Source organism: Glossina fuscipes, unplaced genomic scaffold (assembly GCF_014805625.2).
Source record: "Glossina fuscipes isolate IAEA_lab_2018 unplaced genomic scaffold, Yale_Gfus_2 60, whole genome shotgun sequence".
Classification (NCBI taxonomy): Eukaryota; Metazoa; Arthropoda; class Insecta; order Diptera; family Glossinidae; genus Glossina; species Glossina fuscipes.
Genome location: NW_023998432.1, coordinates 5,103,894 through 5,119,884, shown reverse-complemented (window position 1 = coordinate 5,119,884; position 15,991 = coordinate 5,103,894). Strand labels below are relative to the sequence as shown.

At 33.2% G+C, this 15,991-nt stretch overlaps 1 protein-coding gene across 1 annotated transcript in view; it reads right to left on the bottom strand.

The window, feature by feature from the left end:
- The window catches only part of LOC119637561 (double-stranded RNA-specific editase Adar), a 129,811-nt gene that overhangs the window by 93,047 nt on the left and 20,773 nt on the right, over positions 1 to 15,991 (bottom strand). The gene's annotated exons all lie outside the window — the stretch shown is intronic.

Below are 15,991 nucleotides of genomic sequence, written 5' to 3'. Positions count from 1 at the left end.
AAAAAAACAAGCTACGAACAAATATACGATATGTGATGTACAAGCGTTCATTATTCCTTTGCATCATATTTCTTTATAATTTAGAAAGATTTCGCTGTACAACTTTTTTGTTATACAAAGGAAAATATACTACATACTATCCCCTATTAAAATACTACTAATATATATAAGTGTGAATCCTAAGTGTTGTTGTTGTTGTTGTTGTGATCTTTTATATCGACGCATGAAGTAATGGAACAAATTCCATATTATAAAGGCATACGGGAAAAGGAAGTCGTTATGGACAATTTCCTGTGAAAAGCTAAATAGTAAAGTCTTAAGTTTAAACAGCTCAATACAGTAATCAAATAAGTTTATTGAAGTGTTTTCTGCTCTTTCTAGAGCAGCATCTAGTAGAGAGTGTCAGAGATGCACTTTTTTATATTACGAAGACAGCAATATTATTAGTTTAATTTCGTCACCTGATTGTGGGCATAAAAGTAATATGTAGATCCCTTGACACGCGGTACAGCACGGTTTTCTATAAAATACATAAACATTTAATCCAATTTAAAAAAAACTCTGTAAATAACCGGATATCATACGCTTAATAATTTCTTACAAATTTACTGGGTTTTAAACTTCCTCCACCCAAAGTAAACATAACAAACGATAAACATGTGTAAATTCGAGCCTAAGCATTTGAAAAGATCTATTATGCGTGCGAACGGAAGGAGAGAGGTAACAAACATAAGGATTTTTTAGCGTCACAGAAACAAAGTGAGAGTAACTTTCTCATACTTACTGAGAAAAAAAATAGTGTAAGAAACGCTGGTTGGTTAAGTTACGCGACCAAAGTACAATGCTACACAATGCTTTGCTTATCGTAACTGATTACAGCACATAATAAGGACACACTGTTCGCAGCAATTGTCTGTGCAAAGTAGCAGAAACGTCATAAAAATGAAATAAAGTAAAAATGTGTAAAAAAATGCATCGCCACCATTATTATCTAATACTAAATAATACTTAATACCACTTCGTCCAATACAGTTCTACACATATATCGGTAACAAAGTACCAAAAACTATGCCTTGTTTTCATGTAAAGACATACTTTTCATGGAAGCTCTGATATAGGAGGGCGCTCGAAACGGGGACTAATGTTCTAAGTTTCATAAAAAATTAATCTTCTTGTCAAAAATGTTATTATTCTTCATCTATCAAAACCTCTGAATAATAATACTTCGGTGTACCAATCTGATGTAAAAGATTTGAATCAAATAAACCAAGCTTTTGAACCTCTTCCATACAACCATTTCTGTGCGTTCACCCTTGGGTGAAGCAAAAAAAATCGAATTTGTAATACCTTAAAGAAGTTATTCCAAAATGGTAGAATAAATGTGAGCCACGTAGATATATTTTTTGGAACACACTTCGTGTTCTCATAAAAATTAAACATTCATATGAAAATAAAACTCAATTTTTAGTACTTTACAACAAAAATAGATAAAAATTAATAAGATCTTTGGCACGAAAATTATTTTTCTTAACTAAATAATATATATAATAATATAATAGCTAGAATGAAAAATGTATCTTGATATGTAAGCCAGATATAATTTCTGGGAGTTTATTGTGAAAATTAATCAAGAATTCGATTACACGCAGCAATGTAAGATATTTAGTAAAAGGCAACGACCGAGTATAACTCTTTTGATTTGTCCAAAGAAAATTTTATTTACGCAAACACTCATCAAAGCTGAAAACTCAAAGTACTTGTATAAATAAAAGGTCGTGTCTTAAGTAAAATGTCTAAAGTTATTTGTTAGGTTTGACACATCTCTGCTGTTGAGTTTGCCATACAATTTTTAAGGATTGAAAAGTTTTGAAAAATGCTAAAGTATCTTAGAAACATCGGGAAACTAAACATTTGAACGTGCAAATAAGTTGGGAAAGGCGTTCCAATACCGTGACTGTCGAGTTCATTACTACTCAAAATTAATATATAAAGAAGCCACAACTTACCTAACTTCATCGCTACAAAACTAAACATTGATTATATTTTTCAAGTCTTCAAATATTTGCACTGCAATATGCGCGCAGCTGTTAATGGTAATTTTCCAATAAGCCGGCAATTGATTCTTCTTCCATTTCGTTCAATAATTTGATTCAGCATAGTGCATTAGCGGTGGGTAGCCAAAAAATGAAAAAACCTTGCACTATTCATATGTAAATTCAAAAAAACAATAACGGAATGAAAATTTCTTTGATTTCGTGATTACGTTCTTCATTATTTTTCAACAGCATTTTAAACTTGTCGAGCTTGTCTTATAATTTCATTTATTCTATTAGATGTTAGTTTTTAAGAAGATGAGTGGTTATCCGAATGTTTGGTAGGCGGTGCTAAGACGTCGATAACAAAGCGCTATACTACAGGGCTAAGATAAATACAAAAAGTAAACTCTGTAGATAGATAGCTTAGAATAAATTTTCAACTTAAAATAATTAGAAAGCTTCGTTTGCTCTGAAATGATATTTGCGTATTTATGACCTTACACAATTTATTGCTAACGATGAGCGCGATGAAACCCAAATCCCAACAATTACACCACTGAATGTGTAAAAGCGTATCTAAACCTCGTACAGCTTACATTTTACCATGATGTTCGTGGTTATACAAGGTGTATAATATTCTGACTATGTTACTTTTCACAGCCGCTTCAAAACACTTTCGTATACTGAATGCCGACAAACTTGATTTGCGCAGGGAAGATATCGTTATTGAAAGCATACGCTACGTTTAAATAATTCTGCTATTGTTTTAACTTTTGCCACAATTTTGTTAGGCCTTACCCATGACAATGTTATTGACTTGGTACAACTCATAATACAGTACACATAGTTGATTCTACAAGGTAAAAGCTTAAAGCCGAGAATATTTATTGCCTTAACGCTAATCGTTCACATATGTAAAATCGTCTTTATCATCTTCCATCACAAAAAAGACTATTGTTTGGAGTTTATGGAAATCGAATTTACTTTGCTGTAAATCGTAAGATCATAGAGTTTATGCAGTATTATTCGGCGCCTTTCAACATCAGTAACCGCTTCCCTGAAAAATACACTCTCTAAATACTGTTCCATCCGTAGTTCTGTTGTTCCAATATGCCTTTCACTGCTTCACCGACGAACCCCCACGGGAACCAACTGATGGAAATTATAAGGCTATGAAATATAAAATTTACAATATTGGAAACGCAATTCTTGTTATGGAAATTTAATCCATATGCTCAACGTATCAGTTTACTTTACGCTAATATTTTAATTTATATATAATTTAGCTCTATATATTCACTAAGGTTTGTCATTGAAATGTAAATGCGTCTCATTTGTTTTCAAACGGCAACACGAATAAAAAAAAGAAAAAATACAATTGAATTATTATTTGTACCACGAAAGAATCTATTTGCATTCACGTCTGCTGTTAACATGATTCGCTCCGGAAATAAGAGTACAAACGAATACTGGATTCTACTATAAACTACGCAAACGTTTCTAATGCCTGACCTTATGCATGTATCATTCTAAGTATGCATAATAGACCGGTTAATAATTTCCAGGACTAATAAAGATCGAAACACTTTTCTTCTTTTTTTTTGGGAAATTTTGACTTCATTCACGAATAACACAAAACGCTTGTCCAATGTTTCCACGCTTTTTTAACCGAACGATTTGCCAAGATCCTTAAGATATGTTTTAATTTCTGCATTGACTTTATCATTTAAGCTCAATTTTATTTCCTTTTAAGATTTGCAAATAAATAACAATCACAAGGAACTACACCTGCAGAACAAGATGGGTGCGCCAGAAATTCGACCCCCAATTCATGCAATTTTGGAGACCATTAACACATTGATCTCTTTGTTCTACTTTGATTTAACACAGCAGCTTTTTCATGCCCAAATTCGTTACTTCAGTATGTCAACTAACTTGCGCAAGTTTACTTTTCGATAACCCACTATGGTTTTTTAAATTTTATTGATTTTTTCTGGTGTCACCACCTCTCTTTTTCAGCATCATCCGTATTCGTACGACCTAGTTTATAATAAGCCAACCATCGACAAATTGTCTTCGATGGAAAAAAGCTGATGTACGGGATTCTAAGCCAATGCTGGACGGTATTTTTTTCTATCAAATAGCAATATTTATTTGATTAACTAATGAAATTTTACAGTGTCTCGACAATAACGAGTGTAGCCTTATTAAAAGCAAAATAACACTGAAACAAATGATCGAAATGTTATGAAATTTTGATGAGGATAGCTTAGGTTTTTTTTTTTAAATTGCATGAATTTTTTGTTAAAGACGACGTTAGCTCCGTTGCATATAATGTGTAACATATGACATAAATGTATCTAAAATGTAATAGTTCATAAAAGGCCTAAAATTTATGTCTTACAAAACAAAACAAAAAATTGCCTTAAAATGTAATAGAATTTGTTTTGCTGGTTTTAAATTGAATTTGTGTAAAATATTTCGCACCAAAATAGAATGAAATGTGAACGCGTTCCAGCTTGGTTACCACGTGTGTAACAACTTGCAAATATCTACCCAGGATCTTTAGCAATTATATACTACTGCTTTGCGTATAACTGTAAATCGATTTAGACAAGGCCGTCCATTGGAAAATCTAATCTTACAAATTTTATTCAAATACCCACGCAAAAATTAATACTTTTAAAATTCGCTGAAAGTTTTGTTATTTAGAAACATAATCCATTAAATATTTTTCTTTGGTTCAGATTGCCATAAACTATAGAATGCCACAGAGGCCCTCAGATTTAATACGCCCACAGCAGTATTTTTTAGAAGTGGTTGTTTTTTAACACTTAACTATATAAATGAGAATTATCTTGAATCGTCTTGTCTTATTATATCATGTAAGCTTCAATGTCAAAAAATTATCAAAAATCGTTACAGCGATGTTCCCCCTTAAGAAAATTAATACTTGACAAACTGCTGACGTTGCCATATGTTCAGATTCGCTTGGAGTTGTAGAATTTTAGAATAAATACACATAACCTGTTTTAGATTTACAACTATGTGATGTTCCTTAAAATTTTTATCCATGACAATAACATTATCCAAATACACCAGGCATGTCTTTCAGTGCAGTCCTCTTAGCACGTACTCTATTAGGCTCTTAAATGTGGCAGGTACATTGCATAATCCAAACGGCAATATCTTAAACCGAAATAAACCATCGCCAGCGGAAAACGTGGTCTTTTCGTTGTCATGCTCAGCGACGTCTACCTGTCAGTATCCGCACTTCAAATTTAAGGTTGAAAACCATTGCGAACCTGACAGTGTCCAAACTGTCACCGATGCTAGGTGTAGAGTAACTATCATTCTTGTTCACTTCATTCAGTTTTGTATAATCCACACAAAATCTAATAGTCGCATTTTTTTTTTAACAATGACTACTGGGGCTATTTGTTGGTTCCTTAACTTTCCGCTCGTGCGTATCTTTGATCATATTGATTGAATTTGTAACGCCTTCAAAGATGGAGCAATTTTCCAGCAAAAACATGTTGGCGTATTTCTTCTGTTGCTCATCTAGATTGCTAGTCTATCTTTTTAGGAGATTTTCTTGTGAATTCTTTGAGCTTACTCTTGGTGCTTGGGCTTGGTGATATATCACATATTCGGATTTTTTGCAATGCGCTATAATGTCTCCTCTGTGAGGTTTTGTTGTAACGCTGGTTGAGGTCAATACCTGTACTGGTATTAAGTTGCTGACCGGCGGGACAACCGCTTTTCAAATAATGATGTTGTTTTTTGCATATTCCGTATTCGGCTCGACAGCCAATCTTTTGCTTAGCTTGAAGTCTCGGTTACCCACTATATTGCTTCAGACTTTGGCGATATGTTTTGATGTCGTTGTACTACAATTGGCAATATTTCGGTTTGTCTATCATAGCCCACAGTCAATGACAAGGTCATATTAGGGTATTGTAACACTTGCCCTTCCATATCCAGTATGAAATCATGTTTTGACATAATCCATTTCCAATATTACCCCATCCATTATATCTGCTACCCGAAATTCATTTTTCATCCAAACATCGCTAATCGAAATGTTTATGATAGCTTTATCCTTAATAGCAGCTTCCTCACTTGTTGTCGTCCGAAACCATATTCCGACTATCGGCTCGGAGTTTTCTTTGACTATGGCACTATTAATAATTGAACGAGAAACCTATGTATCCAGCGTGATAATATAGTTACAATCCTGAATCTTGCCATCGATCGTTAGGCTGTTGTTACTTCTCTTTAATTGAGTAATACCGATCCTAGGGCTACTAGAATTCCAATTCAGCCCTTGTGCAACTGTGCTGACTATTTTTAGTTTTCTAGGAAAATCAATTAGATGACATGAAACTAGACCATAACAATATATTAAGTCTCATTATAAATATTAACTGTCGATTACTTTTATCCTATTTTACTATACACATATAGCTTTATGAAGAACAAGAATAAGTAAAGAAATTAATTTGGCTGAAATTGCATAGTAATTTATAAAACCTTGACATTTTAGCAGATTATCTAATGCTTTGCGGCTACGTTTGCGACAATTTTTCCAAAAGAAATTTCCAAAAAAAATGTTTCGTTTATTATTAGGTCTTCGATTTTTAATTCAATAAGCATTTGCCGAGAGTGTTATCTTATTATCGACTTATTGTGGTTTATGTTTGTTTTATTGATGAAAAATCAGTAATCAACAAATGAAAAGAAAATTGTCGGCAATGTCTCATTTCAATAAACAAACTTAAATTATAGTAATTAATAAAAAGTTAACACGAAATAAAAATACGGATTTTAAGTATTTCCAGTACCACTTAATTCAAACAAATTTGGAATAAGTTCATAGTAACCGATAAATCGTTGCGTTCAGTTCAGGAAAGTTATAGCACTTTTTCATCCGATGCTGAATTTGAACAGGATTTTTTTTGCAAAAATATTTTCGGATTTTCACATTATTTTGAAAATAGCAACAGCAGCGTTACTAAAAGTACTGCAGCTCATCAGCAAACGAACGAAATGACACAGAATTTTGAGAAGGATTATTGGTGAGCGAGAATTTAAGACTGATCTTATGAGTAAAAACCCCAAAAGATACAGTTAGTAGTTTCTTTCTCAAGCGCACTAAGCATAAAGAATTTTCTACTTAAAGCAAAAAATGAACACTGTGCCAACAATGTATGTAAACATTCACCGAAATCTATAAAATTCAATTTTAAACATGGAAATATATTATATTCTCGGTGTGTTGTGTTGCGTATTTCTGAATAGGCGAACGTGTATCAGGAGTTGCTTTCGAAATCTAAAAAATACTCCCTCATGCACTGGGCAGTCAATTCTAAAGTAAGTCAAATAAATGTTTAAAAAAAAAAAAAAAAAAATCCGTCTTTAGCGTAGTTGCAAGGAAGTATCCGGCTATGAACGACGTCTATTACCATTTTCTCGAAAGATTTGCAGTCAATAAACCTGACATGTAAAAAACACTTAGTTAACAAAAAGAAAACTAAATGTATGTGCTCAACAGATACATTTTTGCCAATTGTGGATGAACGTATGAAGGAATTCGGTCCCCTATAGCAAAGCTCGCTCAGGACATATTTGCCTCTCCAATCTGCAATGTCTTATTTCCCCGATGTTATTGGCATACATTATTCCTGCCAACTCAATAGATGAGTTATTATTTGTTCCATTCTTTTGACGACATCCAATCATGGGTTACTTTGTGGGCACCCTTAAAACACCAGTTATTCTTTATTCGCAAAATTTATGTTATTTTTAAAGTATGGCAAAAGTAATGCCTAGCGATGGACATTATTTTGAAGAGTAAATACATAGCCATCTTTTTACAATCTAGCATCGAATGTCGGAAAAACAAAGAAGAAAAATTATAGACGTATTATATATATTGGTTGTGGATTGTGGGTCACAAATTCACCATTCAGAATATTTAGTAACCAGAAGGCAGTAATAAAAACAATGTAAATAGATAGAAAGAGATTATTAGTAGCACGTTTTGATGAATACAACACTTAAGGTAACACATACTGCCGCTTCAGTGCTTTTACTTTTTTCTTGACGGAATTTTGCTTACCATACAACTATCATATAGCAATCGTCCATTTTTAAGCTCATCACCAAATATGAGCGGTTTATTCATTTTATCAAAACGTTTGCAACGCCCAGAAGCGACCACCAGAGACACAAAGTGTCATATATTCCGTCTGTATAATGTCTGTTATAAGGATTCTCCTCCCCGACTTTAAATTTAGCAGAAACATTGGAAATTATTTCAGGCCAGGTAGTATTGAAAATGGGTCCCATCGGTCAAAGTACACGACCACAGCATGACGTAAACTGAGAACCCCTCTGTTGCTTAAAAGTAACAAAAAAATGTTTTTTTGCTTATTACTCATAAACTATAGCAAATCAAGGTACAACGTTTTAAATGCATATTCTATGGGCAATGCTGTATTACCTGTACAAAAATGAAAACATTGACCACTCCTCCCCAATATTATAGTGTGCAAAAATTTAACCTTTTTTCTTTATATGGCACAGGAGCGAGCTTCAAAAACTTCCAAAAGTATATAAATTCTTAGCCAGTTTCAAATTTGGAACGCACCTAAACATGTCCGTCTGCTCGTCAATTTACCTGTTTGTCTGCTCAACTGTGTAGCATTTGTAAACATTCCCCCTTTCGCAAAAATAAAGATATCGCCTATAAATTTGGAACTCCTCTAAACTTTTCAAAGGACATGTCTACAACACTCCCTATTCTATGCGGCAAAAACTTTTCTTTTGAAAATAACAACAAATCAGTCTCGTCCACTCCATATTTAGAGTATGAAGTTCTTTTACTTTTTTTCTCTTTTTAGAATAACAGTGATGATAATAATAAATTCGGTCATGACCGCAAACAATTTTCTTACTTTTTATTTTGCTATTTAACTATTCTTTCAATTTTTGTTTAATAAACTAAGCCTTATTTAGTTTTCTTACTGTATTTATATTTTCCCATCTCTTTATTTCTCTAAAGAAAAAGAATAAAAAAAAATTGTTAGGTTTTCCGTTTCCTTAATTTCTCTTTTCGCTTTGTTTGCTTATTTTCAAATGGAAAAATAAAAAACAATAACAAAGTTGGGTTTACATTCTAAATGAATTTTATAAGATATCAACATGCTATAGTATATACACGGAAGTCATTTGGTTCTCTAAATACAATTTTATAGCATGTGTTATGTGTATACGTATTATATATAATTCGTATTCATTCTCCCTTAATCTCCGTCGTGCTAGTGACCTGGATTATATAATAATCTAAAGGTTTTGCTTTGAAAGCATCTTTCACAATGTTTTTTAAGTCTTGTTTTTCTCAGGAGTGCTACCTCCTTGTATTTACTCTAACAGTACTCTAATCGCAAGAGACTATGTTGGGAAAATTAGCATTTACCTTAGAAAAAGGTTTCCAAGCACCTACCGACGCAATCTGTTAGTCACAATGAATAATCCAGAAATTTAGAAAAAAAATGTTACACATAATTTAAAATGCATCTTTTAATACTCGCCGCAGCCTTCTTCTTCATTTTTATTGAATACAAAGAATAGCAAAGAGTTAGCCTTATATTTCTATTTTCTTGAAGATGTTATTTCGCATTAAATATCCACGTTTTTTTACTGACGATATTCGAAAGTTCTCTTTGAGTGACGAACAGCGTAACCACCAGATTGTCTTGACATTATTATATCCATTAAATTATTGGCATTGACGTAAGCTGCTGCGTACCTACAACATAGAACATCAGAAACCTAATATAGATACGGGATAGATTCGAGTTTCACTACTAGTTAGTTAGTGCAAACTAATTGATTTTCCCCGAAACAAAATTAAAGCAAAGAAAAAACGACGTATACATTCATGGAAATTAACCACTATTGCCAGAAATTTATCGAAAAATACGAATTAACGGATTAAAAATTTCGTGATGCTTTTAAGAGGATATATAAGTAGCATAGTCAAGCCAGCCGAAGGTCAGTCGAAAACAAAGTTTAACTTAAAACTGTTGTAAGAAAAAGTAAGTTGTGCATACATTGTGATACTGCTTCCAAAAATTATAAATAAATTCTATGCTGTTGACGATCTACAGATATGAACCTTGTTAAAAAACACAAAAAGAGCATTTTGTAACAGCGTTGTAAACTTAACATGCGCAAGCAGTACGTGGTTAAAGAGTGATATTTTTATTTTTGTACGTATCACCAAAGAGTGAGCGGTATATTCATGTTGTAAAAACGTTTGCAACTTCCAGAAGGAACCATCAGAAACCATACAAGATATATATATATTTTTGATCTGCATCAAATTATAAATCGATTTAAGCATACCCGTTATATCTGTCTTTGTAACGTCTGCTGTAAAGATTCTCTTCCCCGACTTCAAATTTCGCCGATGTAAACTCAGAACCCCTCTGTTGCTCAAAAGTAAGAAAAAATTGTTTTTTTGCTCATTACTCATAAACTCTAGCAAATCAATGTACAACTATTTAAAAGCATTGTTCTCAAAATTTAATTTTTTTTTCAATATCTTTATAAGGCGCACAAACAAGCTTCAAACACTCTAAATTGTTGGTCAGTTTCAAATTTGGAATACCCCTAAAGATGTCTGTCTGTCCATCTGTCCCACTGCGAAACTGTATAGTATCTGTGGTAACGATTCCGCCGTTATCGAAAATGAATATACCGCCTATAACTTTACAAAAGAATTTGCGGCTCGCTTAAACTTTTTAAAGGGCATGCCTACAACGTCCACACGCCTACACGACAAAAACTTTTATTTCAAAATAGAAAAAATCAGCCGCGCCAACTCCATATTGTAGAACGTGAAACTTTACTTATTTCACTTTATTTGTGTGGTTTATGGATAACGGTGGTGGGTATAAAAGATTCTAAAAGAAAGAAGAAGAATATAATTTTTTTAGTCGTTTTACATAAAAAGAATTTAAATTTATGATGAACGCTACTTTAAAATGATAACGAGATCTTAAAAACACTAATACTCCACAATACCTTTCTATTTTCTCTTTCCTTACCATTGCAACGTTATTAACAATGAACACTTTTTGTATATAGAAAACTACTGCGCAATGTTTTATGTTTATCTTTTTCTGCAACTGTTTCCAACAAAGCAACTAATAAAAAAATTTCGAAGCGAATAATACTCCAATCAAAAACGCAGAGCGAACGAGGTTTCCTTACGAATAATGTTCGCAGATAAGAATTGATGACCTTTTTTAAAATTGAGGAACTTTTAGAATACTTTTAAAACATGGAAAGTTTGAATAATAAAAAAAGAGATTATTTGAACGCAAATAAACTTATCATCGAGTTTTTTTCAGTTAAAGTTTCAAAATGTTGCTAACATTTGTTGGGTGTTAAATAAAGCTTAAAAGAAAGAAGTTCTATCCGGGCAATTTTCAGGAAGCGGTGCCGAAGACAGCTGCAAGATTTTTAATTTAAAACTAGTATCTTGAAAATCAAAAATTCGTGCGTAGTGCTCACCTTTTTCAAGTTGGCTATTAGTGTTTTCTTTTTGTTGTTGTCGTTGTTTAAAATATGCTTTAAACACGTTTGTACCCCAGATCTCTGCTGTACTAGTAACGTAAAATATACTAAGTTTGTCAAACATTTAAAATATTATTACGAAAATCCCAAATCCAGTTAATTTCAGCTAAGTAATTTTCCCAAATAATAAATTCCCTAAAGAAGGAAAAACCAAATGAGCACTCGCAGGCGCCTCATACAGCTGCAGGCCGATGAAAATGATTAGCGGAAAAGCAGACAGGTAAAAGCTAAGTGCACATTCGCAGGCGCGTCATGCAGCTGCAGGACCATAAAAACGATTAAAGGAAAAGCAGGCTGGGATTAGAAATAAAACCATAAATTTAGGTATAGTAACATGCTTGTAAAAATGTATATAAATAGAATATTTGTGGAAGGCAGAATTAGTCCGGCAAAAACATAGAAGTTGAGAGTACGGCGAAAATGAATTGTGAATAATCCTACATTTAAGAAACATAATTGTAAATAAGTGATCCTACATTTAAGGAATATAATTGCAAATCAAAGAAATTTGAAGTGTATTTCTCTTGATCAAAATACCCACGATCCAGTGATACGGACTGTATCTTATAAAAGCGAATTTTATAACAATATGTAGAATGATTCCTCACATGCTACATACAGAATTTAGAGGAATAACCCAAAGGCTTTTGTTCGAACATGGAATTCAATTTAAAGTATATCTATTCACCTCGGTTAGCATTGTGTACAAAATGAGCTAAATCGCTACGAAAGTTGGTTCACACTTGAGATCAAAAGAATAGATTCATGTTATTCAATTTTTATATCAAATTACTGTCGTGGCCCGATTTCCATCATAATATATTAAAAATTAGGCTTTTCACCATATGAAAACTTAGTTTTCGGAAGGAACTTTTATATGGAACGGAGTTCAAAAAAATTGCCTCTATACGATCCAAATTTTTTAACATGATTTAAGAACGAAGAAATACTATTACTCAATCTGTCGCAACATATATTACAGACGACATATGTTGCAGAGGAGCGAAATGAAAATTAATGAAGCAGATGTTTTTAGGTTTTTAACGTAGGTATCTGCCGTGAAGGCTTTGTCCCATTATGCACGATGACATGCAAAATTGAAAACACTACTTTTTTTCTCGGTGCTAATTAGTCCCCGAGTGCTAGATTGTGAGACGCTAAATAATAGTTTGGGGAAAAAGAAATCCATTATTTTTTCGGTAAATGGCTGCACTGATAGATTTCTCGTAAAGTATCGATCAAACAATTTCAGATTTATGCTCGTTGGAAAGTTGACATTTCGCAGTAAAAAAAATTCTTTTGCTGTTTTTTGTTTGATGCATTCAGTTGTGAGTTACAGCGTCTTAAAAATGGAAGTGAACAAAGAGAAAATTCGGTACATTTTACAGTTTTTCTTTGACAAAGGCGAAAATGCAAGCCAGGCAGCTAAAATTGTGAATGGTGTTTATGGTTCCGATACTGTAGCAGCCAATTATGTGCAATTTTGGTTTCGTAGATTCCGTTCAGGAATTTTTGATGTTAAAGATGCACCTCGCACAGGTAGGCCGGTCGTCGAAAATGTCGATAAAATTGGAGAAATGATCGAAGTTGACCGGCATGTTAGCAGTCGTAACATCGCCCAGAAGCTAAAAATCGACCATAAAACAGTTTTAAACCATTTACACAAAGCTGGATTCAAAAAGAAGCTCGATGTTTGGGTGCCACACCAATTAACAGAAAAAAACATGATGGATCGATTTTCCATCTGCGAGGCCTTGGCCAAACGGAATGAGATATACCCATTTCTTAAACGGATGGTGACTGGAGATGAGAAATGGATCACATACGAAGGTTTTGCTATGCATTTGGGACTGAAAGGGGATTTTTTATTATGAGTTGCTTCCATATGGCCAAACGCTAAATTCTGATCTCTACTGTCAACAACTGGACCGTTTGAAGATAGCGATTGACCAGAAACGGCCAGAATTGGCCAACAGGAGAGGTGTCGTGTTCCACCAGGACAACGCTAGGCCACACACATCTACAGTGACTCGCCAGAAACTTCGGGAGCTTGGTTGGGAAGTTTTAATGCATCCGCCATACAGTCCGGACTTGGCACCAAGCGATTATCATCTTTTTCTTGCATTGCAAAATTTCTTTAATGATAAAAAATTGGAATCTAGGGAGGATTGTGAAAATCGACTACTAGAGTTTTTTGCAAATAGAGACCAGGACTTCTATTAGAGAGGCATTTTGAAGTTACCTTTAAAATGGCAACAAATCGTACAACAAAACGGTGCATATTTGACCCAAATCGGACAATCCGAAGCATGTTAAATAAAGTCCTGAAGTTCATATAAAAATAATGGATTTCTTTTTCCCCAAACTAATATACATGCCCTCCTTTCGTAAGAACAAGGCCCACCTAAAGTCTCGAATTGCTGTGTGTCAGTTCCCATGATTGGGGGCAATCACAGTCACCGGGTAACTCCTGAAGGGGCCATTTTCGTTATCATGCAGAGTTACTTTGAGGATTCCTGACACCTTAATACCAGAGCAAAATATATCGTAAATGCACAAAACAACTAAATATCGTGCCAGTGGTAAATAGCGTTCTAAAATGCTGTCTGCTGCCAAAGACTAAGACACAAATTTAGGCATTTTTAAAAATATTGTACTTTATAGTAATTATATGCGAATAAAGTGGATGTTTATACACTACACTGACGCAAAATTTTCGATAAAGATTACAAATACACGATTTTTACAACAAAATTTTAAAATAAAGTTAAGTAGGCAAAGTAAAGTTAAGTAGGGGAGTGTTGTAGTGATTCTACGTCCAAAAACCTTCCAATGTACCTTCGAAACTGTGTTTAAGTGAATGGGCGGATTTGTTTAAGTGAAATATTGTGTAATTTTTTCTATGTAGTTTAAATTCCACCTTCAAAACAAGGGTATATCATGGCTAATGAAATTCGACGCTTTTTCCTAATTCATATAAAATCTTCGTTTTTATTCTTGTTACAAGCTGTATCTTATACATGTGGACATAGCAGTGCACAACCCCAGGAAAATGCAGTGTCCTATTTGTATTGGATACGCCTGAATTTGGTTTGAAAAGGTTAGTGCCAAATATTCGTAACAAGCGTATTTCAACTTTCAGCCTCTTATTGTCTATTATTATAATAAATTACAAGATGTTTTCATTTAACCCGTTTTTTGCTCCGTTTGCTAAATTGTATCATTTTTGGTTTATTGTACTTCATTTAATTTTCATTGTTTTTTTCTTCTCGTTTTGTTAACACGGCTACTGGTAAAACCAAATGGCGGATATGCATGAAACAGCTTGACAGTTGTTCTAATGAATTCAGTTTAGGTTAACTATTCTTTGTTTAAATTAAATCACGATGACAATGCTCTTCAGGTTTTTTTCTATTTGTTGAAACATATAATCGAATTGAATTTTTTATTGACTTGTTATTTTTTTTTTTTTCATGGATATATTGCATACGGCGATCGAGCAAGTATTTATCCATTTAAACTATGTTAATTTTAAACAATTTAAATATTTTTACTACGAAAAATTTCTGCGTAAAAGTTGTTCCCAACACTTTTTTCATTTTTTCTTTTGTAAAAAAAATACTTTTGAAATTATGGAAAAAAAAGAAGGATACATCCCACTAATATGTATACAAGTGCTATGATGCTTTTGTCTACTTTTGTTTACTTTAGTTTGATATGTTATCCATATGTTTAGAAACATTACTGCTCTATGAAGGGAAAAACAGCTAACCCTCGCAAATTTTCTGACCCAACTGGGTTTTTTAAGTCAATACGTCGGTTTTCTAGTGACCGTCATAACAGCTTTTAATTTAGAAAGAAAAACACATGATACAACCATGCTCTGACGTCTACAGCTTTGGGAGAAGCAGTTAACTGTACTCTACAATGTACCAAAGATGGAGAGAACTTTTCGCTCTTGTATACAAATTTTGGAAAATTCACCGCTGAAATATAATTAAGAGCCGTCCCAAATCAGAGCTAGGAGTACACATGCCTTTTAATTATTGCTTTTTTTAAGTCTTTTTTTTTATATTTTTTCAATGCGAATGCAATAGAGAGAAAATTAAAAATTTATCAGCAACACTTTTCACTTTTTTGATAAAGTTTTCTCTTGCTAATGTTGTCGTGGCCAAAGGGATTGATTATCATTTTGGCAAAACGAATTTCTGCAAGAAATAATAATAATAATAAAAACTTTGCAAATATATAAAGATATGCATACTCGAGTTTTAAATGTCCAAGAATTTTGGCCTTTTTTGCATCGA